The sequence below is a fragment of the Thermobia domestica genome, chromosome 15 (genome assembly GCF_964235325.1).
Source record: "Thermobia domestica chromosome 15, izTheDome1.hap1.1, whole genome shotgun sequence".
Taxonomy (NCBI): Eukaryota; Metazoa; Arthropoda; class Insecta; order Zygentoma; family Lepismatidae; genus Thermobia; species Thermobia domestica.
Window position 1 is genome coordinate 116,238,349 of NC_137468.1, and position 27,965 is coordinate 116,266,313.

Sequence of the window (27,965 nt, forward strand, 5' to 3'; positions counted from 1 at the left end):
ATATATATATATATATATATATATAAAGAGGAACAAATTTGTCCTCATATATATTAAACATTCGGTATTTCATTAACAAAAACTAAGAACTAGCAGCAGTTACCTGTGTATCTTCTAAAAAGAAGACATTTTTCCATTTCCCTAAAAATGTGTTCGGATCATTTTTAGAGAACGAGAAAAGAGAATATATTCGGGTAAAAGAAGACGTCTGGTAACCTTGAAAACAACGGAATTTGTTTACCTTATTTCAGATGCTTGCAATAATAATGCAGCGTTTCTCACTAAGACGTCATTTTTTTTTTTTTAATACAGTAGTTGCGTACTGTGATTTAGGCAATAGACCCGTGCGACTTAAACATACAGGGCCTTATGCAGAGTCGTTCTGACGCGTGATTAGTGTCGTACTAAAGAGTTTGACTAACATATGTTTTCTGCAGTAGTCAGGCCTTTAGTATGACGCTAATCATACGTCGAAACGACTCTGCAAAAACCACACTAATACTGTCTTTTTCTAATGTTCCCTTTCATCAAGTGTGTAACATTAATTAGATTTATTGTTTGCATGATCTAGGAATTGATTGATGTTTTTGATAGCTAATTTTCCACTGGATGCAAATAAATGTCATCATTATTCATATCTCACAAATTGTAGTAATGTATGCACATGAGCATTAGTGTCGCCATCTCTTGTTTCTGAGTATAACCAAGTATGCAGCACATTTGTCTAACTAGCGCCATCTATTCATATGCGACGTACGTGCCGTGCAGTAGTAAGCTCAAATTTTAACATTAAATTTGCAGAGCTGTTTGATTAACGCGCATCATTTTAAGGCTATGATAATTTTAAAAGTGCATCAATATTTAGCTTTTTAATTTACTTAAATACAATTTCTTAGAATTTAATTTAATGAAGAATAATAATTTTCTGTCAGTTTTTAAGTGTACACATTTTCGGTTCTTCTCTTGACGAAAGTTATGAAAGTTCTCTTTCGACGGTTTATTGAAGGGTACGAGACATTAGTGCAATGATTTCATTATGATGTATGATGAAAATATCTTAACAGGCTTGGTTTCAAAGTGCAGTTGGAAGATAGGAGAAAGTACAATGAATGTGAAAATGGAAACAAAAAGACATAGTAAGATATTGAGGTGGCTTACACTTTATCTACCAAAATTTCGGTTTACCCAATTACTCGTCAATAAGATTTGAGGGTAAACTATATCTGTTCGTAAATTGGTTGACGCTAAGAAATGGTATGTAACAGTGCTAATTGAAACAGATAATGGATTTACATAAATAAATAAATAGAATAAGTATTATGTGTAAAATTTCCCATTCGGATCTTCCATGATATAATTAAAACAGTGTATCTTCTATACAGTGTAAAAAACGCTTATCAAGAGAGCCTGAGTTTGGATAATTTTAATTATTTAATCAGTTGGGTGTAATTTGTGCATAACTGTGTACGGTTACGTTCTGAAGTGAATAAATAATTACTAAAGTGACTCGACCGGATTCTATTCTCTAATAATTAACAAATTAGCTATATGAGTATTTGCGAAATAGATTTATTATTCTTGTCACTGACTTTCTTATTGTTATTTTAACCATAATATATTTTTATATTCACACTTTTAAAACGGCTGCCCGCTTTTAGAAATCCATAGCAACGCATCTCAAGATATTTTAATTAAAATATATACATAAAGATATATTTGCTGTAAACAGTAACCGTTTTCGTAACAAACTCGCAATGACGTGGTACACTTTCATAATACGACGGGCACAGTTAATTCGACGGGTTAAACTCACAGTGACGTAAGTAACTTTTTCAAGAATAAAAAAAGGACCTAAACATAGAAATCAGATCTAGAGAAGTCAAAGCTTCATTCAACTGCCAATAGATGACAGTGGAAGTGGTTGTGGTAAAGGTGACACCTATTTTGTTCCCGAATTTATTAATATATATATATATATATATATATATATATATATATATATATATATATATATATATATATATATATATATATATATATAATATCTATTTTACGTTAATTTCTGCGAAACAAAGCAAAGTTACTTAAACCACTATAAATTTAACCCGTCCAATTAATGACACCAAAGACTAATATACAAACAATATTCCTGAGTAAATGAGTGTTTGAATACCCTGAACATACCATGATATAAATTTCTATTATAAGAAAGACTGCTTTTAGAAATTCAGAAATATTTCCTTTCTCGTTAAATCTCTACTCTGAAATATCCAGTCTATCTGATTAACCCTCGTATACAATTGTTTGTAAATTAATTATAAAATTAATTAATTTAAGACAAAGCATTTTGCTCCGACTGACCAATTCATTCTAAACAGTGCAGTAGCTTCAAACTTTTGACGTGTTTAGCGTAGCTTATACAGGATAAAATATTTTCAATGCAACAACATTGCTCAATAGCCTATGTATTATAGTTTGATATTGTATAACGAATGCATAAATACTGTCTTCGAAATAATCACCTATCTACTATATGAATTGTAAGCTAAGCATTTTACCTGAAGCTATCAAAGAGACGTATAAAACCGAAGGGAGGAATGTTATTTATTATATTTAAAAAAGAAACGGACTTAGAATGCACTGTAAAATTGAGAATTTTTTTGTAGTGTTTCTTCTCACAAGATCCTCCCTAAATAGGCCTTGGTTACTCTAAACCTTTTTTTCTCCCATCTTCTGAATAACATATCAGAATTAATGTTACATTTTGAACAGGCACGACGACGCAGAAATGCTTGAATTCGACTTTGATACTTTAAGATAATAATAAAAGGTAAGTCTAAAACCACAGTAAATACATTATCAATACAAGACCAGACCAGGCAGAAGATTTGTATGTTTTTTCTTCTTTATTTTTTTATTTTCTTCTTAATGTAGTAGCCAGAGTGCGTACTGTTGGTTCATTGGATTTAACAATTTATTCATTTATCTGTTAGTTTATTAGACTTCCAAATTATGCTACGTGTAAGTATCTTATAGAACTTATTTGGCCGACCGCCTCTCAAAAAGTATGAGAACAAAAATGATTGAAGATAAGAGTTGCAGTTTTTTTGCACTCGATTCAATGTTCAAACATCTACATCTTAATCTTCTCCGTTAACTCTCTATTCAAACCGAAAGTGGTTCAAATTAGTCATTTACGGTTTTAACGTTTATCACCATAGAACGAAAACGGTAATACCTAGCGAGAAGCAGTTTTCTGCAAACGGTTCAGCGTCTCAAGCCAGCGTATGATGAATATTACGAATACACTACCGAAACCGGAAGTGGTTGAAGTTTACTACTAATTTCGGTTTCGCTACTGATTTCCGTAGAGCAAAAATTAAAGAGACATCGAGATACAACTTTTTGCAATCGATTCAGCTTCCCAAGAGTAGGTTATATCTCCTGTCTTAACCATCTACACTGACAAAAATCCGTTATTCGGACAGCGGTATATCATATAAATATACGGATCCGTATGTTTACATCGGAAATCAGTACGAAGCATACGTTGTTCATATGCAACATATGTACTGCCCTTTACCCCACTTAAATGTTAAACTATACCATTGGAGGATGTCTGACACTTAACAGTTTTCCATGTATTACGTACGTATATGCATGTTACATACGCCAGCTTTATATATTACATACGTCCATCTGTGTGTGAGATCCTGACAGCCTATGAACAGTTCTTTCGTTCGTATGGAAAGTACGTTTTATTCAGAACACTTATACGGGAAGTACATATAAAATATACTTTTTTCAGTTATACGTTTGCTGTACGTTGTGCAAAAACTGCAGGATTTACACATGTAACCTACGTTTTATGTATACCACATACGTTTTATCTCAGTGTATTCAATGCACAATTTTGGGAGACATGGTTGCTCAGTGGTAGAGCGCTTGCCACTGGTGCATGGGATCCCTTCTTTGATCCCCGGCAAGTAAGTTTGTGGTGGACAACATCGTTTTCGTGGGATTTTTCGGGATACTCCCGTTTTCTACCACTTTCTGAATCTACCAATTTTTGCATCATGAGTCACTTGCTTTAATCATCGTCTTCCTTAGCCTAAAGGACAGGAACGTGGGACGTTAAACTGAAATATTTCATTTTCTTTTCATTTTCCGTCCAGAATTGGTTCGAATCAACGATTTCTGGTTTCAACCGTTATCACCATAAAACGAAAACAGTAACGCATAGCAAGTAATAGCTTTTTGGTATGGATTCAGTGTCCGAGGATCTTTGATCTTATTATCCAACCAGTTGATGTACCACATCAAGTTTGAATATTTAATTCACCATAGTTTAGAAGTTTACTGTGGCCTCACACTGTGAAATAAAACATACTGGTTATTATTATTATTATTATTATTATTATTATTATTATTATTATTATTATTATTATTATTATTATTATTATTATGTATGCTCCTGGTATGTCATATGGATTTAATGAAGGTTTGTCTCCTAAAGTCGATTCCAGAACCATACGTACAAAAGTAGAACTTCATTCGAGTTTCTTCGTAACTCTGGAGATCATTATAAGAATGTAATAAAAAAAATATTTAAATATGCATGTATGCTTACTTTCTTTACTCACATAATCTTTTTAATAATAATAATAATAATAATAATAATAATAATAATAATAATAATAATAATAATAATAATAATAATAATAATATAGCTTTATCATATTTTCATTTTATCTATTGAAAGACTGATGTGTCGGTTATTTTCTCACATTAGGGGCAAGCCCCTGACGTTTTGCTGTGTCCAGTGTGGAGGCGAAACAACAGTTCTAAGGACAGAAGTATTTCATGTTTTCCAGTAGTTTATTTTTTATACTAATGGATCTCAGATTCAGGAAAAGCATTTACTCTCCGACTCCCATGTTTTCCTCTAAATGACGCTCCTGCTTGATTTCCGTGTTATTGTATCTTCGACGGCTTGCATCAGTTACCATAGGTTCTTTAAAGAATTAATCCTTCAACGAATACCTAACCAAACCATTTGGCCTAAGGCCCATTTGTAAGTCTAAGCCTGCTCCAGCACTATCCCCTAGCGATCGGCTGAACTATGTCCACAACAGCGGCGAGCACGTAGTCAGCGCGCTGCGACGCCCTTTCCCTAACAGGCGCAGCAGGAGCTTTCTAGACAGGGGCGTCATTAAGGGGGCAGGAGGGGGCAATGCCCCCCCCCCCCAAAGTTTGAGGAATACATATACTTTATCAATTGTATACTAATATACTAAAACATGGAAGTCTTATGTCGGTGGTACTCTTGCCCCCCCCCAAGCGAAGTCTGAAATGACGCCCCTGCAGTGGCCGTCACGTCTTGTTTTCACGTGACTCCCCAGTTTGCTTTACGACGCTGGGTGGGCACCGGGAATCGAACCCAGGGCCACACGGACATGAGTCCAACGCTCTAACCACTAGACTACAGTGTCCCTCTTCAACAAATACAAAGCTACAAATTCCACAGTTCAGATATGCACTCAATTCTAATTTAATTATGATTGGAAACTTTTGAATGGAGTTAATTTAAAACTACCTTAATCTTTTTTTCTTTTTCCAACTCACCCAGGTATTTAAATATGAACACGAAATTTGGTCAGGGTTGAAAAAAAACATGTTTTTTTTAAAAAAATCATAAAAAACGTTTTTTATGTTTAAAACATGTTTTTTTTGTTTAAAACGTTTTCAACGTTTAAAACAAAGTACTTTGTTTTAAACAAGAAAAAAACATGTTTAAAACGTTTATTTTGTTTAAAACAATAATCTACATAAGCATATATATTACATTTTTACACTCTTAGGTACTGCTTGCCATCTATATTCAACCGCTAGATCAAATTTCGGGAACTTCCCTAATCTCGATCCGCCCAAATGTTCAATTCCGGAGAAAAAATCGGGATTTTCCCGATCTCCGTTCACAGAATATGTAGTTTAGTTTCTTTGTGTTACGTTCTACTGGTCGTCTGCATTCTTCATCTTTAAACTCCCATTGACGCAACTGCTGTGTCAGGGCTTTAAACCTCAATGGCTCAGTCTTAAACCTCAAATTAAGGCTGGAAGATGGTTTTGGTACTAATTTATTCCTCAAAGATGCAACTTTCCTGGTGTGCATTTTATGTATGTGGGAGGAGGGTAAATATCGTGGTTTTTTTGTTTTGTTTTCAACAGTTTTTGGGGGGCCGTTCCCCCTCTTGGGGGATAGATTCATAAAAATTGTTACATGAAGCAATGAAGTAGGTTACTACATGGTAATATCGTGTATTTGTACCAGGGTTGGCTTGTTTAAACCAAAAAACGAAAAATGTTCCTAAAAGTGTAAGTGGTTGTAAAATCTTGATGAACACACGTTTGTGGGTTATCACGTTTCACTCCCGTATATTATTCCTATTATATTCAGACCTAAATTCCCCATTCATTACTCAAAAAGATTATACTGCATAAGCAACTTATATATATATAAAGTTTATAAATGTTTGTTTTGTGATTTTTTGTAGTTGTTATTATTGTTTTTATTTAATTGCAATCAAAGAAAAATTCTAAATATTGTTTCGTTTCAATGTTTACTATTGATAAAATACATCGAAATGCCGTACTTTTTGTGTGGGGGGAGGGGGGTCAGACCCCACGAGAGACATTTAGTGAAATGAGAAGTCTCTTTGGTATTTATTTATGTATAAATGAGTCTGAGCCAAAGTGGACTCAAATAATTCGTATCTTTATTCACTTTTCTTACTAATATGCAAATTAAGTCGTTGTATTTCTTTAATTTGTACCAATAAAAGTTGCTGTTAACTAACTCGAACTAAATTAGTTCTTCTGTACTCCGTAGTACTTTGAAATTGTCCATATGTAATTCTGTATAATGGTTTCACTTGTGCAACTGTTTATCTTTTTGTCCTTCTGAAATGACTCTTGACAGTTATATTAAGAAGCATGTAAAGATCAGTACAACGTATTTTTATCAGGATTCCTTCGTGAGTGAGTCGGCAGACGTATCGCATTTGTGGCCAATTAGTCCTGGTTCCGAGTTCAAATGGAGGACAATTTCTCTCGGATATAACTCGAGAAACGATTTTTATTCCGCTTTAAGCTTATGTGATCCCTTCCAGCATAAACCCGGTAGTTGCATAATAACATCAAGGCGAAACAAACTTATTTCTGTCCATATATGATATGAATATATAGAGCAAATTATTTAAACCAAAAGAACCTGGTTTAAACCAAAAAAACGGTTTTTTGTTTTTTCAATAAAAACCATGGTTTTTGCCAACCCTGATTTGTACTTCTTGCTTATTATGGGGAGCAGGGAGGGGACAAAGTTAGCCAATTTTTGGAGTTTCAGTTTTTTGACGTAAATTACATTTATTTTTACAACAAACATCAATAGCTCAGTCCTTAATTAAGCTAGAAAGGTGTTTTGGTACCAAAGTATTTTTGAGAGATAAAGCTTTCCGTCACTTGCATTTTATGTATATACGGGGTACGTATGTACGGCCGAGAGAGGGAGGATGAAGTATTTTTTTTTTCATCAATTTTTTTTCATCAGGTTTTGGCGGGTATTCCTCCCCTCTGTGTGGTACATCCATAAAAATTGGTATGTGAAGCAATGAAGTAGTCCCCTACATGATAGTAACCTGTATGTGTACTTGTTGTTTATAGAGGAAGAGGGGGTCAAATTTGGTTAATTTACATTTATTTTCGGGACGGTCCCGTATAACACAAGATATATTTCACTGAAGTGGTCTAGAAGCAAAATTCTTGTTCGTATATATGATGTGTGCAGCAAAAATGATTTGCATATAGACGTGGTACTATAGTGGGGGAGGGGAGAGAATGTCTAATTCAATGAATGTTTTTCTGCGCATATTTTTTTAAAAAATATTTCCTACATAAAATGAATTCATTACGCAATGGCAGCAATGGCTACCATTTCTTATATTATTGTCACAAGTATGTGGCCTACACATTAGCATCATTTTGTCAGCGCAGGTAACTGCAAGGGTTGCCAGGGCCCCGCAAAGTCAATATTTTCATATTTTTAATGATATTTTATGTCTGTTCTTTTTCTATGAATACGGCGGGAATTTCACGCATATTATCTCGTTGGAATTTGTGGTCTATAAGCTTTTCAATGGTGTATATCTCATGAAATGTTCAAATACTTCACTTGAACTTCTGTTGGTTTAGTTATAAGCACACTGATGTGCAGAATTTCGTTCAGTAATTGCTGTTATAATAAGAATATAACTCTGCTTGTAATTTACTCCATGCACAAACCCTGCGGAGGATGGGTTGTTTGTTAGAAAATTAAATTAGCTTCTTCAATCTGATATTTTAGTTGTTTTAAACATGTCCAACCAGCATCGAAAAAAAAACACGTTTAAAACAATTTGTTTAAAACGTTTAAAACAAACTGAATAAAACAACAGCCCTCGTTTTAAACATGTTTTAAACACTTGTTTTAAACATTTTGTTTTAAACATATCAACCCTGAATTTGGTTAATATTAAATTACAACAATGTTATATAAATACATCTGATTTCCTTAAATATATATATATATATATATATATATATATATATATATATATATATATATATATATATATATATATATATATATATATATATATATATCTGGATATCATCATCATCAACAACAACAATAATAAGATCGTTTCATTAATTGCGGGTGGAAAAATGAATCTGATAATACATTTTTATTCCTATTATTAGCTTTATTTTCCGATGTACATAACTTGTTCTTCGAATATATGAAAACAAAAAAAGCACGATTTCAACATTATAATAGTACTACAACGTAAATGAATTTTATTCTCATTTATTGAATTTTAAATAACACAAAATAAAACAAAAAAAGAAAACGACAAAATCATACAGTAATTGAAGTTACTACCTTAAACACATAAATAGTGGCGTGTCAATGAGTGCGTCTTCCTTTGCTTGTCTCGAGCGGGGCCTCGGCTCCGAGCGCCGAAGTAAGGGGGCGAAAAAATTCGGGGGGGGGGGGGAGGAAAAAAGAGGAAAAATTGCCCCGGACGTTGATTTCCCACGGCACGGCCCTGCCTGTATTCATATTTTGGAGCATTTTTTTGGTCATTGTCCTACTGCAGTTTGAACGCATAGCAGAATTCTACCGACCTTGAATATTTTCGTTCATTGCTGAAATGTCTTGATGGAACCGCTCACATCCTGATCAGCCACTGTATTGCAGTTTTTTGGGAAGAAATCTAGGTGGAATTGCATTTCGAGGGACATGTGGTAACCGATTATACTTGTCTAGAAGATCGTTTCAATCAACATAATTTCCAGTCCCTTGGCTACCCAAGAAGTCATGTTCACATCTTGCCAAGCTGTTTGCTCATTGCTGTGGAGAAGTCGCCTAAAGTTCTTCTCTCCACGTTCTGCCTCTGTACTGGCTTTTTCTTGATCTCAACCCAGATTATATTCTATGGGTAATTACGTACAGGCAAATCGTTCCTATATTGCACTAGTCAGATTGCTGATGGGATGTTGGGATATTTCATGCTCAATTTCTTCCTTTGTATGAAGAAATAACATTTATAGGTATGATTTGTTGGTTTTTATAAATCATGTGGGTGCCAAAGGGCATTAAATGTCCGTTTTTATGGATTAATTCATGTACAAATACTTTCATGGAACAAGAATTACAGCAAATATAACCATTCGTGTACTGTAGATTCATGGGACAAGAATCACAGCAATTATGAAGAGTCCATATTTTGACAGGATACTTTCACCTACTTTCACATCAAAATTAGTAGTGGCGGCTAACGAGAGAGTAATTCGGCATTTCTAGGCGGCAAATGTCATCACCAGACACAACAAAACTTGCCAGATTTCTTAAGGTGGCTTTTCAAGATAAGTATGACTACAAAATATCATGTTAGTTCGAAAGAACTTCTCGATTAGGAGCGTCATTTTCAAAGGTAAAAACGAAGGAGAACAAGAAACTACAATACTTGGTTAATCAAAATAGTCGCCGAATGTAACCACACGCATTTCCAATCACTCAGTCAATGATTACATTTCTTAGCAAAAGAAGTCTGGAGTCTCGATGCGAAAAATGAGTCCTCGATCGCACTTTGCACTTTCTTTTCCAATCATCAAAAGGAGTCTTTCCCTCCCAATGAATGATTGAGATACCAGAATAAGTGGTGCGAGAATGTGGCAGGAGGTTTTATACTGCAATTCATGGAGAACTTGCACTATTCTTTGCACATGTGGGCGAGCATTACTGTCCAACATAGTAAACACTATGTCTATGGACTATTGCTGGATAGTTTGGACAAGTTTGTGGTGTATTTTGTGGAGTTTAGCACTGTAGTGATCTGTATTAATGGTTTCACTTCTTGGAAATTCATGATGGCTTACTTCCAAAATACACTACCACACCAGCACAAACACCTTCTTTGGTGAAGAGTTGGTTTAGAAAATCGTCTTGTACCTTGATTACTATCCAACCATTGTCCTGACCGTTTACGACTGTCATAGTAAATCCATTTTGGTTCTTTCATTCGCCATTCCTCCCCCAAATATACTGTTAATGTTTCTTGCGTCTTGCTGTACAGAATGTCCCCGTTTCAATTCTTTGATTTGATTTTATTTGATTTCAGTTTAGCGTCTCTTTCAACAGCGAGACGTGGATCCAGAACTTAACATGGGATTCGAACAACATGAGCTCCCTCTGGAAATCGAACTCAGTCTCTCACGCCAAAGGTGCGAACGCTAACCGCTTAACCACGAGGGAGCTCCCGTTTCAATTCATAAAGTGAAATCATATGAAAATTGTGTCTTCTCTATGGCGCATATCCATAAAATCTGTTCAATATTCTGATTGTCTGGGTACCCCACTCTACTGGACGTGTACAGAGTTTGTTACGTTAGGTGTGTGATCCTAGCTCATCACTGTGTTGTGTTGGTGAGGTGAGTTTCCTAGTAGATGTCAAAGCGGACATGTCACTCACAGAAACCCAATAGACCTACAAACAATAAATAGGATAACACTGTAACTTTAACTCCAAGTAAGTCGTGAACAGACTGAACAGAATAAGATCTATAATTACTCTTCATTATCGCTGTTAGGTTTTTACCAACTTCTATAACTGGGGCCAGCCTTAATTTGGCAGTTTTTGATCATTAATAACAGCTCAATTCAACAATACACGGAAAATGAAGAAGTATCTTTTGTTATCGATAGATGGCACAATCATACGGTGTGCTGGGAACGAGACCAATACTCTGCTTACTTTACGCATTGGGAAAACAGCATTATGACAAGGCGGTTGTTTATCGAGCAGCGTGTAAAATGTGTGCGTCTTTTCTCAGTTACTAACAACATATCAGAAGTCCAGCATATGATGTTGGAAGAGTTTGGACCACCAGTAATCCATAGGGACAAATCGCTTGAATAAACAAGCAGTTTGATGAAAGTGCCAAGTGCTATGAATTCCAAGCACTCTGGTCAACCGAGAACTGTGCGAACTACGGAGAAACAAGCGCGTGTTGCTGCGCAACTACATTATCTCCTCACAAATCGAAATTACCCGCCCTTTGTCTGCCAGTGCTGAACATTTCGAGGACAAGTTTATGTAAAGTTTTGAGTGACATGAAGCTGGCCTCATACCATCTGTGGTTTATTCGTTTTTAACGACAACGACTTCACCAGGCAAATTGAGTTTGCCGAGTTCATGCTGACGAAGTTTCAGAAGAGACCTGACCTTATCCGGAATATTGTATGGACAGGTGAGGCTAAATTTCACACATTAAGATGGATTGGTCAACAGACACAACTGCGTGGCGGCCAGATAATCCCAGTTTCATTATTGAGCACAATTTTTAGTCCCCATGAGTGATTGTATGGGCCGGTATGACCTACGAAGGACAGATTGGCTAGTTTTTCCTGGAAAGTGGCCTCAGTGAGGGAAGCTATCTACAGTTATTGAGGGAAACTGTCATCCCAGAACTTCATAAGCGACAGAACTTACAAAAACTGTGCTGGCAGTAAGATAAATCCCCTCCACACTACGCCAAAATAGTTCGGGCGTTGTTGCAAGAAGTTTTTCCTGAAGAAAAGTAACATCTTTTTAAAACTGTCTAATTGAACCTGTCCCACTCTGTATCATATACATTTCCTATAATACATTATAAATGGTATTTTCATGAGCGTTTTAAATATCATATTCGTTTTTAACATCCTGAAACACAAAATAAGGATCTCAAGATTTTCATTATGATAATCTTTCACTTGCTGTCAACCGACATAGCGACACTATACGCCATAATACTTCTCTGAACGACCCTGCTGCTGCTTCTGAAGTAGTTTGTAGATGGTAGGATTATGCTGCCACTTGTGGTAAAGACTACGTGATTCCACCCAAGTCCACAGCGACACGACCAGTACATAACCGATTCTAAATACGATTATAATGGTAGGACGCAGAGACATTGTATAAGTTTAAAGACTATGTATGGTATGCCTGTTGCTTTCTCATATAAACTCATATTTGTTAGGTGCAATAGACTTTATATTTTTGCTCCGGAAAATTTCCAGTGATTAAATGGTTAGAGTTCTTGCCCTCGGTGTAGGAGAACCGGAGTCGATCCTTGCCGGAAGTACATCTGGTTCGAATCTCATGTTTCTTAATTCCACTAACTCTTCACTAATTGAATACACATACCCATAAAAAAACTCCTTATGCCATTCCTATCCTTTCTTTCATTTCTGATTCTTACTTCATAATCTATTAATAATATATATAAACATGTATTATACGTACTGAATAAACATTTCCTTCGTTTGAATCACTAGGCCTCACAGTGTCTTGAAACTGTATACATTTCACCTTTTTCTATTTCTAATACACCATTATTTGTAAGTAAATCACTTTTCGCCATTTCTTTCAACTAAACACACACATAGACCGAGTTCGTCAAAAATATATAGCTGCATACTTTGTAACACTTATATTACTATTTCAAAGAATGTTCAGGTTACGTGATTTACGACGGTATACCTCAACTGTGCTTCATAAGAAGAAATCGAGCGACAAAAAATCTGGATAGTTGCAAGAAACTCGATTTATCCCTTGCGTCCTATCCACTGATCTGGTATATTTTGATCCAGGAATGTTCTCATTTTCCTGTGATAATGTGACAAGGTGTCATCGTATTGGTAATAACCTGTCATTACCGTACCTTGCACAGATGGCACGGAAAATGGAATCAGCAAGCATTGTTGGTTACTTTTCTTTAGTAACAGTACCTTCAAAATGGACATATCAATGAGTTTCCTTAAAGACAAACCACACCACACATTTGCACCTGGCAAATTTGCAGCGTTTCTAGCAGTAATGTGGGGGTTGTCAGCACACATAATTATACCTAATGACAGTTTCATTAAGTTTGAATTATGCTTCATCTGATCAAACAATTCTACCCATAAATCCAGGTTCATGTGTAACCATTTCGTGAACCTATTTCCAAAATTGTATTTTGTGATCTGGATCATCGTCACTTATCTGTTGCACCAGCCTTGAAATGTACACACGGAACTTACCTTTTTTCAGTATGCGTAAGACACTACTGGCATTCACACTGCTTCCACATGACCATCCCTTGAAAACTTTTGTGGTAAACTCTGAACAGCTCTAGCACCGCAACTACGAATTCAGCACTTGTAGCCATGCAAAGTCGCTCTTATCAGTCTTTCTGCACATTACATTGTTGCATGAACCTTGAATCTGTCTCATAGACTTGCAATTGCAACCTTTGAATCAGTCAGTGTCAAATATAGAAGTAGGAGGGGATGAAATAGAATAGAAGCGTAATTTTGTATACATATATAGTACTACAATTATTGATGAAGCGGCAAGTGACCTAGTAATGAGAGAACACCTATTATGATGATGATCGGTAAACGGTTTCTTTTACATAGGTCAGTTAGGTTTGATCCCTGGTGGGGCATATGTAGTTTATTCCTCGTAAAGTTCTATATTTTCGTCTCATACAGTTTTGCTGTAATATTATCTTTATTTTTATGTATGATTTTTTTTATATATATAATTTCTGAGCATCTTAGCCATCAGAACAAGGTTTGTTGCGTATCATTCAATAGAAAAGAAAATCTCTCACATACTGCCTGTTCTTCAGGGTGAACAATTGTCAGAGAAAAGTTGCAAACGAACTTGTAAACACTCTCTGAACAACAAGGCAGCCTGATATACTGGCTTCTAATATTAGACCTAGTATCTAGTGGAATAATTTTGACTATGTGTAATTTGTGTAGAGAATTAATTCTTGAAGCTCTTTGATTGCATGCTTGTATATATGGAACTTTACAATGGCCAATTATTTCCAGACTGATGCTGAAAAAAAAATCGTGCTAGTCTCCTTTGAAATAATACCCTGCTGTATATGTACGATGATTCAAACTCTGTAGTCATCGCTGGAAGCAGTTGTAGAACGCCTGTTGTCGAATACGTCGAAATTCCCTAGATGTTGTGGATTGTGTCAAAATCTTTTCCTTTAAAAGATTTCAGTGCAGAGAACAAGTAAAAGTCACACGGAGTTACACCCAGCCTATAGAAGGATAGTAGCATCGTTTCAGATTTTACCATTGGGAAGCAAGATTGTCCACTGACATAAAGTTTTCACGTTTTTTGTTAATATAATTTATTAATGTAAAATTTATTTAAAAGCTTGTGATTCCTAAACTCAGCGGGGAAGGGTAATTTGAATATCCACAATGTAGATTACTTATTTGTAATTTATTTTCTTAAAGTCTCAGTTTTTTTTTTAATTGATGTTCAAATTTGACTGTGCGTCTGCTAATTGTGTAAATTTTAATTAATTGCATCTTGTTATCTCAACTTTCAAACGTAAGTTCCAAAAATATCAATATACACCTACAAGGCATAGCATAACACGTAGAAGACAATTCAAATATATGATTTACTATGCTCAACATATTCATCCTTAGCGGAGAAAGATTACATTTTATTTTGTTCTATAAAAGATAAATTGTGTAATGGTGTTTTGAAAAGGAAAATAATGATGTTTCACGAATTAATTTTTACTGTTCAAATAGAATAAAGAATAGAGAAATAATGCATTTAATAGTTATCGATATTAACTTAATTTGGTGAGTCTGCTTATTATACACTATATTTTCCCCTTGAACTATGAACAGTTGCTAGAACTATAGTTCTTTATTAATAAGTACAAATGTCACTTTTGGTCAATTTTTGGTCAAAATTGCAAGAATGAATTAACCAATTTGAAAGTGATTCGAACAATATAAAGATAATTATTTTACTATACTTCGAAGAAATTACATGTTTCTTTTTTTTTCTTTGTTTTAAGTCTATTTGTTTTCATGACATTGAGGAGAGAACTTTATGGAGTGTATATCCTACTTTTTCTGCATCTATATGCTTAACACATTTATTGGTCTGTTTACATCAGTCCAATGAATAGTTTTCTTTGTATTCTAAGATGCAATATTTGTAGTAACTCCGCCTCCACTAACTTCCCTCTTTTGTTGATTTTTCCATACAAGTTGCTGATGTATTTCAAAATCTATAATAGCTTTGCTGCAAAGTTGTTACATTTCTTGTCACCTGAAAACAAAAATAAATCACAATAATTAATTAATATTTTCAGTAAATTTAATGAAATTTTCAGTAAATTTTATATATTATCTGGTATAATAATATTTTTGCCTGTCAGTCAAAATATCCTAAATCGAAATAAACTGATGCAATGAAAGCAATGATTTTTATAGCTCTCGCAATTGGAAGACGATCCTGATATTGCTCGAACTCATTTAACAACGAGCATTTGTCCGTCCTTGAAGATCGCAGTGTATCCTCCTTGATCACATCTTGTTAAAATTATTTCGAGAGCAACTGTATGTTGGATTAGTGTTGCATATGTGATACTCTAAGTTGTTCAATGGACTGAGGTTCTGTCATTACGATCTCCGATTTAAATATATGTTCAAGATATTGTTTGAAATGGTAATAATTTATCTAAAAATTATTGCACATTGTGCATAGGACGGTGATCACTCATAAAGATTGATATATGTTTGTGGATTTACCGTATCGAGAAATGTTATTTCAGAATGTCTATGTAGGGATTTTCTATTTTGGTCAATATTAAGAAACCTTTCAGAAAGCCCTTGTACTTCGTTTTCGAAAATACACATTCAATATCTCTTTTATAACAGATTTTGTAAATAAAATATATCAAATAGTGTTTTGTGCGTATTCACAACTCGTTAATTCTCAAAACAATATTCCAGCAGGACGTATTTAAAATACTTCTTGTCAAACACTTTTTAAACAAAATTATGACATATTTTCAAACATATCTGGGATATAGTTGGAAAGCTGTAGGATAATTATATTCTAGCCTGTTACAATATGTTAAAAAGTTCAGCGACCGAACTCAGATAGGTGATTCCTTAAGAAAAAAGTTTTAATAAACACAGGTCGAGAAATGCCTCCTTTTAGAGTTATAAACCACCGAAATTTCGAAATATTACAATTTAAAATATCCTGGCTTGAAAATTATGGGACCTATCGCAAACAGTTCAAGGAATTACACAGGAGTTAACATGCTCTCTATCTAAATATTCATGGTTTAGATTCTTTGGTACCGGCGAAACGAATCGTACAAAGGAAGTTGGGGTACGGGAACACAGTTAAATACTTATTGAACAATCGTATCGCCGAAATAATTCTCGAAACTTTGTCTCCGTAGGATATACGATGACTGATCCAAAGTTAAGGTTACGAAACCTGCAGTGGAGCGTGTATATATTATTTCATACCTAGGTATAACCAATACAGTTAACATATAGTACATACATTGGGTTATTTTTCGACATAGTCTCCATATCGGTTGAGTCACTTGTAGCATCGTGCGATGAGTTTGAAGATTCCCTCCTGATAAAAGTCCTGTCCTTGCATGTTCAGCCACATTGTCACGAAGTGTTTCACCTCCTACTCAGAAGGAAAGCAACATCTTCTTAGGTGCTCCTTCAAGTGCGGGAATAGGTGAGAGTCGCTTGGAGCGGGGTCCGGGCTGTAGGGAGGGTGGTTGATGATATCCCAGCGAAACTACTTCAACAGCGTGTTTGTCATCTGGGATGTATGTTGGGCGCACGTTTGTCGTGAAGGAAGATAACGCCCTCGGTGAGAAGTCCTGGCCGTTTTCTCCTGATTGCCTCGCGAAATTGCGTCAAGATCTCATAGTGTCGGTCAGCGGTCAGTGCGCCCTCTTTCCAAAAAAAAAAAAAAAAAAACTCCACGGTTATGACACCGGCGCTGTCCCAAAATACTGTAGGCATCACCTTCCCGGCAGATTGCGTCATCTTTAACTTTTTTTTGGGGGGGTTCTTTGGAGAGGAGAGATGTTTCCACTCCTTTGACGACCTCTTACTGCTGGGGATGTAATGGTGGATTATTGTTTCGTCACCTTTGACAATACGGTGAAGAAATATTTCCCTTCCGTGGAGAACCGTTCCAAAAGTTGCAGACTTGCCTCTATGTGCTTCTCCTTTTGTTAGTTGGACAGATTACGTGGAACCCATCAGAAACAAACTTTCCGGTGCTGCAGAATATCGTTCACAATGTGACGAACGCTTCCGAATGACATTCGCAATTCTGCCATTAGATGTCGTAACATTATCCTTCTGTTGTCCTGAATCAGCTCTTCCACGCGAGCTGTATTCCAATCTGTTGATGTCGTGCTGGGTCGGCCACTGTGGTCCTCGTCGATGACGTTTTCTCTATCAGCTACAAACTTTCGACACCATTCTGCGACATGCTGACGTGACATTCGTAAAGCTCTACAACCGACCTTTGCGTTTGTTACGAATTGCAGGCGTCAGCTTGCTTACCAGCTTATCACTGTACTTTTAATGTTTATTTCTGACTCCCTTTCGAGGTAATGTTCTAGGATTAGCCCTTGTGAGTCCCAAAACACTTTGAGCATCACTTTCCCTGCAGAGTTCTGACTCTTGAATTTCTTCTTGACGGGAGATCGGTGGTGCTTCCATTTCATACTCTGGAGTTTGCTCTCTGGTTCAAAGTGATGAATTGACGTTTTATCTCCATTGATGATACATCTGAGGAACGCTTCACCTTCGTTAGGATAACGGTCCAGTAGGTGCTGATTAATTTCCACAGTTTCGCTTGCGCTTATCAACGAGATTTTTCGGAACCCATCTTGCACAGACTTCGTGAAAGTTGAGCCTGTTATACATGATGTCATATGCATAATTATGACTAATCTGCATATGGGTTGCTACTCTATCAACAGTCACTCACTGTTATTCAGATTCAGGCACAGACTTATTTAATAATTTCGTCAGTTGTTGCTGTAGCTGGACGCCCCGCTCTTTCCTTATCCTTCATGCTCGTTCGACCATTTCTGCAGTGTTCAATCCACTGGTAAACACCTTGTTGTGGTAACACATTGCCCCCTATTGTGATGAAAATCTTCGGTGAATTTCTGCTCCTGGTTCACCTTCAGACGAAAAAAAAGATGTCAGAACGCTGTCCTTCCTTGGTGCACAGAAAGAGTGCCGCGGCCATCTTTACTTCGCAACAATGTAAAGTGGATTGATGTGGTAACGCTGCAACGTACGACAGGCGAAGCCAATGGTGACACCGAGCGTCTGGTGAATACACATAAAATAGAAAAATATTTACCTGAAAGGAAATAGAAAAATATTGACTTACCTTCGTATTATTGCCGAAGTGATTCTGGACTAGGAAGATAAAGATTGAAGCGTGCTCATGCTCAGAAGAGCATTATGTTTGAAATATTTAAAGAGTTTTCTCAAGAGTTCAAAGAGTGTCCTTCTGTAATAAAAAAAAAGGTTTGATAGAGTCTACTTTTTTCTTTTTTTTTTTAGAAAGTATACACATTACGGAGTTATTTTATATATGGAGTACCTTTAAAATTAAAAAAAAATAACTATTAATTAATAGACTGAACAGCAGGACCAATTACGAGAAGATGTCTCGTCTCTGAAAGTACGGTTTCGTCTCTGAAAGTTTCTGCCTTTGTCTCGTATCGTATCTCACGAAATGTCTTTATCTTCTCGTCTTGTGGGTATCCTACTAAACAATTGCAATCCGCTTGCTAAAATTAAAAAAATATATATATATATGGCAAAGACATCGATTATACACTGATAATTAGTTATCTACTAATTTTAATTTTCTTACTTTTTATAATACTTAGTAGAATAGAATTGTTGTAGCTATTTAGAATGACCAAATTCTTTTAATCCATTGCTTGATTTCGTGGAACGCGTAAAAGGATGTTTATATTCTTGAAACTTGCATTACTTGTAGGTGAAAATGCAGACTAACGTTTAGTTTCTAATAAACACAGTGCTGTTTGGGAAAATTACACCAACAAAGACACATGAGTAAGTAGAATGAAATTTACGGTATGTCAGAGGTTCGTTCCATGGCTATACGAAAACGATTAGAGAACTGGACAAAATCTGCGACTTCGATAAAAATAGTATGAGATGAAACCTCAACATGCTGCAGTCAGATCCACTATACGTTGTGGCATCGAATCAAACAAGTGTTGGATGTTTTTGATGCATAGCCTGCCATGCTGATTGTTTGCAAGTCCGAAAGACACTGACACTGTCTGTTAAGAGACCATGAGAAACAAGGTCCCAACCAACCATATACCGCACATGTTCTACTGACCGACCCCGGTATCTGGTGACTATATAGGCCAAAGCAACATTAACGGCGTTCTTGGAAGAATACTTGTAGATTACGGGATCCATGTAGCCAGGCACTGTTCTACTGAAATATAGTGTCTGGAGTTGTTTGAAGGATAGATAACTTCCGCTTTTAGTATAACGTACTTGATGTAGTGATCAGTGGTGAGATTACCTTCAGTATATAGCAGTTAAGGTCGCATGATATATCCAATGGCACCCTAGATCATTACACCGCCTATGACGCTCGACAACAGTTGTTGGCAGATTAAACTAATCACGATAGCGTCTAACACATATGCAGACAAGTTGAAAGGCGTCTCATCCGAAAATACGACACATTTGTCTTTGAGCAGAGGTTAGGTTAGGTGCTTGATGTTTGCAGGCCTTAGGCATTTGTGACTCCTAAATTCACCAGAGGCCGCCGAACCATGGACGTAAACAAGTCCACACCTGTTATGGTGCTTCAATGTGGAGCTAACAATGTAGACAATGTTGTACGATAATTCGTGGCCATTTGCATATAAATTCTATCGTCTCATAATTTTCGATGCACACGGTTATCTTCCGCTCATCACTGTCGTGGTAGCTTGCCTGTACCTACCAATGTTACGGTAAAAATATTGTAATTGAGCTTCTTTCCGTAGGCCAACATACATCCCCATTCGAACTCACCTTTTGACATTGACGAGGCATAATGACGCTTCAACCCGAGTCCTCTGTTCGCTTGTTCAAGCTTCACCGCCTGAGTGCTGTGTAAACCTGTCTGCTTCAAGCACTGATCCTAAAGCTCTCCGGGGACTATACCTGCACCATTCTTCTGAAATTATAATCGCTTGTTCATTATTCCCTACTATAAATACTGTAAATTTGAATTCATTCAAGTAATTCCTTCTTGATCTTGAAATTTTCACAAAGAGGAGAGTAAATTTTAATCAATGGCATATCTGGTAAGAAATAATCTTTTAAAAAGTACCATCTCTTTCTTTCTCCATTTTAAACACAGATTAATGATTTCTAATTTTTTATTGCATATGTTACTATTCTTGTTATTTTAGCTTGTTTTCAGAAGAGCTAAAGAAAATGCTGCTTTTACCAAATCTAAAGTCCTTTGACATTGGCCGCATTCCTAGTTGGAAAAAGCTCATTTGCTATTAGTGCGACTTCTTTCAGGAAGCTGCTGCCGTCAATTTTGATTACAAAACTGAACACGAATGTTTTATCACATACAGCATATTGCAATATGAAAGGTGGTTTGTCAATTGTAAATGACACATCTTTTAAAAAAATAGAAAAAGAAAAGAACTTTCGATTTTGTATTTGTAATGTAAGAAGTCGATTTGTTCGATTACACTTTTTCCTACTTCTTCATTTTCTATTCGAAAGAGGATTCTGTGATGTTCATTTTGCTATAGATAATCCCATTTAAGATGTTTCCTTCTTTACACACAATGAAGGGAAGAATATAAAGTCACTATTACAGCGAGTATTCAGGTAGCGAGAAGCAGGTAGTTCCTCCTTCTCTTCCCCTTCACTCATTTTATTTTCAGAGGATAACAGCAGGTTTCAGAAAACCAGAATTACGACATCAGCTGAAAGCTTAAGATCGGAGCATTGTAACCTCATTTTATAAACCTCTGCCAAATTATGGGATGTTAACCTGTTTCGTTGAGAACCGAAGGTGGTTTCATTGCCCGAGGAAGCAAGGCGATGCACCTGAATTGCACAAGGCCATGTGTATGTGTGTGTTTTGTTTGGTTCAAATGATGAGCTACAGTGTTGCCACTTTTCTTTTTCCCAACTTCTACTCACAGTACATTTTTCAGTTAGATTACAAATGAATCACTGACAAATTTGTTGTCGTCACAATTTTGTAGTTCAATTACATTGTAGCATAATACTAGGTTTGTAGTTGCTATTAAAGTATCAAAGATTGTTTATTATTACTACTAATTGTTCCGACTCAGCCTTAGGCTTGTAATTGTTTTCTTTTAACAAATATAATTTTATTTATTTTTTCTATTTATTTGATTTATTTTACTTTTTTCGCTTGTTTGCCCACCAACGAACATGTGGTTAGAAAAATTTGAAAGCTCAAATTTAAATATAGTTCCGGACCTTGTTCTAATAATAAACAGCAAAACATGTTCACATTCAGTTTCATTACTATTCATTTTGAAGCAATGAAATTGTAACAATATAATTTAAGTTGCAATGAAATCATGATAATGTTTATGTATTGCTGTAAGAATACACAAATATTAAAAGGAATAATTTTACTCAAATCTAAATATAATTATGACTCTTGCACTATCTAAAATGATTATATTGAAACAACATTTTTAAAGTTGCAATTAAAGTCACATTAGTTTCAAATTTGGAAATTGGTTTTAAACTAGTGTCATCTATTGGCATTAGGGAGGCAAGGAATGCATGTAGTAACATCTGTTAGTGTGACAATTTACTATTAGGAGTTTGCATAATGCACAAACTAACATGTTCACCGTTTATAAATAGGATTGATTGTTATTTTAATATTACCTGTATTTGTTTTGTTACACTGGTGTGTAATTTAAAGTCAATATTATGGCAGCATGGCTGTCAGTAGTTCGTCATGATTTTATTAAAATCTTATAGAGTAAATTGTAGGAATTTTATAAAATTTCAATAATGATATATTTCAGAATTCTTCATTAGTTTTATGAAGCACGATCAAATACCTCAATTAGTCGCGCTCAATACAGTTCGTGGTTTTCGTACTAAAGGCAAATAGTGGAGAAAATTAACCGAATATTTTTGAGGGCATAGACTATTAATTAGCATTCTTGGTTTGCAATTTGGATATTTTGGGTTCAAACCCGTTTCGTCTATATTCTTACAATTCAATGCAGATGTTATCTATCATCAGAGCAACGAGGTGGATATTGGGTTTTATCTTTAAGCGTGGGTTGTTGCCAACTTCATTTCCTTTGCTACTGCTATCATATTCCAGTTTTCTGTTTGACGTCCTCATGCAATACTAGATTACCAAGGATGGGAAGGTGGGTATTGATGTGGGTTTGAACTACGACCATGCCTTGAATCCAGTGCAGTTGACTCGTGTTCAGACCATCATTCAAGATCAACTCTCACAGTATATACAGAGTTTATCCGGGAAGTAGTAAGACTGATTTTCCGCCCCTCCAAAACGTGATCAGGAAGGGGGATGTTACTGCGATGGTTGGGTAGTGAGGGTCTTAGCTACCAGCGCACCTGTCGCCAGTTTTCCCCAAACCTTCACGGAGTGTAGATCAAGTTTAAGGTGAACCCCTTTCAAGGTGCCTTGCCTTGTCATCTCCACAATTAATTGTTTTTTAAGAACAGCATTACGTGATGAAGTTTTGCATCAAACTGGGTAATATTGCGAGTGAGACCCAGGGTGTGAATTACCGGGGGGAATGAGGGGGATTTTCTCCTCAATCACATTTTGTTCCCCCCAAAGAAATCTCTCCTCAAGTATTCCCACCGGGGATGTTTTTTTTTTGCACCCCCCCTCCTGAACCATGCTAAGTATAACGCCAAATTTCACTGATTTTTGTCATTTCTTGTAAGTTTAATCTCCTAGCCGTATTTTGAAATGAGCGATGTAAACTATTACGTTTTGGTCATTTCTAATTTCCCCACTATTTTCATCGTTGCTTAGTTGAACTATATTATTATGACTACAGTTATTACTTGCAACCGTATCCTCATACAATCCAGTTCGTCGTTGTTCGTGAATTTGAGTGTAGTGAATTTGAGTCTGACCAGCTGGTAGCAGTTCCCGAAGCACGATGCCGCGAACAGTCCACCAAACATACAGGAGAACCTTCTTCTGGTGCAGTGCTGATTTCGGTTGCTTTGGAAGCTGTTCATGGTATGCTAACCAATGATGACGGTGCGTGGAGCTTCGTTCAGGACCCACTTCTCATCACCTGTCAACACCCTGTCCAGAAATGGCTTCTTCCTCAGACGAGACAGCAAAGAAACATAGGTATCTGCTCGCGTTGCCTTCTGGCCTGGAGTGAAATCATGTGGGACCCATTGACTCAACTTTAGTGCTTCCCAAGTTGATGGAGGTGCTGCAAGTGGTTTCTCCACCTACACTGAATTGTAGTCGCAGTTCATCACATGTCTGGCCACAGTTCGCCTTAATTGCTGCCTGAAAATCTTCATTTTGCACATCTGTTGGTCTTCCGGCACGTGGTGTGTCTTCGAGTGTTTCGTCACCGTCCTTAAAGTTGTTAAACCACCACTGCACTATCCGCGTAATGACGACATACTCAACAAAGGCCTGACATATCTTCCGCTCCGCTGCAGCGGAGTCTGATACTAGTTTGAACTCGTACAGCATACAGGTCCTTATGACGTTCTGTGGAGGCCCCATTTTCGCTCTATCCTTACGCAAGTTCACGGTGTAGCTGAAGTGCCACAACCAGATAGTATGTTGGATATACTCACATCAACAACTGACCTTCGCCTTATCTCCATTCTCATTCAGCTCATGGTGTGAGGGCTAATTGAACACAGACCTCCACATAAGCGACAGAACTTTCTTGGTTACCTTTATAATTGCACATAACAAAGTCACATATGGATTTATAAATGTTCTTACCGATTGGCCAACAAGTAAACAAATAGCTTCTTCCACCATACTTGGCGGTCGGATATGTCATATTCATCCTCTACATTTGAATTGATTAGCATCTTGTTTTAATTTTTGTTTTATTTCATTTTAGTTTTGAAGTTTACATAATATCATAATATCCAATAAACAGAACAAGTGGACTTCAGAGAATTTAAATAGATTATTATTGTCCCGACACCCCTGCCTTTTACAGTTTACGAAAATGAACTTTTGAAATTGTACTCAAAATCTGAGTTCGGCCTATATATTCTCTCGTGGCTATATGCTAACGTACATGCTGAGGATGCGTCGCAATGTAGTGAGCAGACACAATGAGAACAGTGAGTGTCTGAGCGCATAAGATTTGTTTCAGCATTTCCTAATGCAATTCGATTCTCCGTGTCATTTATTGTCCGTGTCTGTATAAGCACTTCAACTGGAGCGGGCTTTTTAAAGTTAACCCTACACTTTCCACATTTCTTTTCGCTGTACAGTTTGCTGTCCACGCCAATAATATTGTGTGGAAAACTTCAGTGTAATGTTCATACTCGATTTGATAATGTGGCACATAGTGAATCAACTCAACTGTAATCTAACAGGAAAGTAATTGTAAGTGATGATTTCCTGAGCTCTGTCACGAAATCTATCTATCTATCTATCTATCTATCTATATATATATATATATATATATATATATATATATATATATATATATATATATATATATATATATATATATATAAACTATTAAATAACTAACTAACTCTATGGCCTATGGAATCCGGAGGTTCAATGCCGCGTTCACAAAAGCTCTCCACTGACTTCTATCCTTAGCTACTTGCATCCAGTTTCTACTTTGTATTCCAATCTCTGCGAGATCCATTATATTGTCCTCCCATCTGCACCTAGGTGTTCCTAATGGTCGTTTTCCGATTGGTCTTCCAGTCAAGACTTTGAAAGCGTTTCTATTTTCTTCCATTCTTGCTACATGACCCGCCCACCTAAGCCTCCTAGACTTGACGACCCTAACAATTTTGGGTAAACCGTATAAATTATGTAGTTTCTTGTTACGAAGTTTCCGACATATATATATATAGAGAGAGCGCAGTATTAGCGGGAAGTAGAAGCACAAGCTCGCTATTTGAATAGAAAGTTTTTAAATATTTGGCCTTCGATTTGACATTGATGGCAGAAATCGGGACCAGCAATAATCCATTTCTCGTATCATAGGCTAATACGTAAATTTTTTAAAAAAGAAAAAGTAAGTCCGGTTTCACTGATAGTTTTAGTGGTTTTCATAATACCGAAGTAGGTTTTCTTCCGCAAGGCTGTATGTAATAACGCAAAGTTGAAGATTTCGATATGAGCGGAAAAATTAACATATTCTTGTGATCATGGCTATCGTTCGGGCCGAATTATTAAGTAAATAAACCTTAGAGAGCTACGAACATAAGAGTGGATACAACATTTAAACACATCCAGAAAAATTATGTGCGGTGGTTCATGTTAGACAACATATAGAATACATATTAGTTATTGTCGGCAGATTTATTGAATTAAGAGATTTCTTATTTATTACAGATGTCATATCATATTTGTGGGCGCGGTGGTGGTGGTGAGGGGTAAGGTATTATTGTCTCATTTTGAATTATTGCACCTTCAGACACTACGTCTTATTGGCATAATTTTATCCCCCCCCCCAATATAAAATATCTAATTCGCATACTTGTGAGACCCATGACACTATCAAGACTGCTTATGGGAGTGATCCCTAAAAGAGCCTGCATAAGCAAGTTGAAAATGAAATTGATGTTGATCATCTTTTTGACTACAAAGGAGTGGTTCAAGAGAGTTTGTGCCACCTGGTCAGACTGTGAATGCTGCATTGTACATGGAATTACTTGAAAAGACTCAGAAAACGAGTCGCCCACGTCCGTCCAGAAATCGCTGGATCATGGAAGCTTCATCACGACATCGCGCCGAGCTACACCGCCTTTGCTGTCATGGATTTCCTGACCAAACATGAAATCACACAGCTTCCCAGCCCCCTACAGCCCAGATGTCGCTCCAAAAAACTTCTTCCTCTTCCCTAGACTGAAAAGGATCATGAAACGACGGCAATACGGCTCGGTCCAGGCCATTCAAGAGGTAGCTGAAGACCATTCTAGTTTCTGCGTTCCAGGGAGTCTTCAGTGATTGGGAGAGTCGTTGGAAATGCTGTGTTGATGCAGAAGGAGCATATTTTAAAAACTATTACGTTGATGCGTCAAAATTGTGAATAACGTTTTCTTTCTTTTTTCTTTTTCTTTTCTTTTTCTTTCTTTCCTTTTTTTTAAGTCAGTACTATAGTATCGGGTAAACTTTACCAATTCTTTTCGTTCGGTCGACATATAACCGCTACAACACCAACTACTATCGGAAGTATTGAGGAGGTATCATTTGCAATAAGCATCACTAATTGTGAACAAAATCTATTCCTCATTGTCTGTTTTTAATTAGTTGCCTTCTTAATATTTCGAGAAATTATCTCTTTTTCTTTCTTTCTTTCTTTTTTTCTTTTTTTTTAACAATACCACAATTATGTATTTAATGGCAGTATTTGGAAAATTGATGCTGAAGAAGTAGTAATCCTGATTGGAATTGTATAAAAAAGCGAGTGTCATGATAATTTGAGTTGGATGAACTTCATATAATTAGAAAATGGTGTTTTCCAATTACCAAAGTCAAAGAAATAAAATGGATCTTCACAGATATTCTCAACAATACTATTTCTTCCAGATATACTTTTGGTTGATCTCGAGGACAAATTCCAGTGTAAACATTATAAAGAAAAAAACGTTCAACTAATAATGTTATATTCAAAGCTCATTCAACAATTTTGCACAATTAAAGAATGTATATAGTGCAAATGTATTCACTACATAAAAATTTGGATCTAGTGATGAACGAAGAATGCGACAAGGCTTATAAGACGTACGTGTACAGCTTAACGTGGAATTCGAATCAATATTCCATCCGAGAATCGAACTCAGTTCCTCCAAGTAAAGTTAAGTTTCACTCATGAGAAAGTTTAGATATATATGTAGAATATAGTTGAATCAAGAAAAAATGCTAGAAGAATGAGAGTTCACAGGTTACGTTAGATTGATTCATTAGTGTTTAATTGCCCTTTTCGGCCTCGATACCATTTGAAAAAGGACCTGTTGCTTAAAGAGAAGTACGCACGACTACTCAGGTATGTGTTGAGCCCATGACCACACGCGTTGGTCATTTGGCTATAAACGATACTAGAGATAACAATGAAACTTGGGAGAACAAGCAAGTCATTAATTTTCGTCTGTATTCTCCCTCACTGTTCAGCGAATCAAATTGCTCTACATTATTATACTATTCGGTAACTACTGTTCTCATTTACCAAAAGATCGTAAATTCAATTGGCAACTAATTATATCAAAC

The 27,965-nt window shown here is 36.2% G+C and overlaps 1 protein-coding gene and 1 long non-coding RNA gene across 3 annotated transcripts in view; one reads left to right on the forward strand and one right to left on the reverse strand.

Annotated features, from left to right (window-relative positions):
* Positions 1-27,965, forward strand: part of dati (zinc finger protein datilografo) — a 1,074,481-nt gene that overhangs the window by 42,474 nt on the left and 1,004,042 nt on the right. The window lies entirely within an intron of this gene.
* The window catches only part of LOC145671214 (uncharacterized), a 119,632-nt gene continuing 106,522 nt past the window's right edge, over positions 14,856-27,965 (reverse strand). The window contains exons 2-3 of the long non-coding RNA XR_014128488.1: positions 18,855-18,977; positions 14,856-15,722 (exon numbers count right to left, since the gene is read on the reverse strand). This is a non-coding gene — a long non-coding RNA (uncharacterized LOC145671214). The remainder of the gene's footprint in view (positions 15,723-18,854; positions 18,978-27,965) is intronic.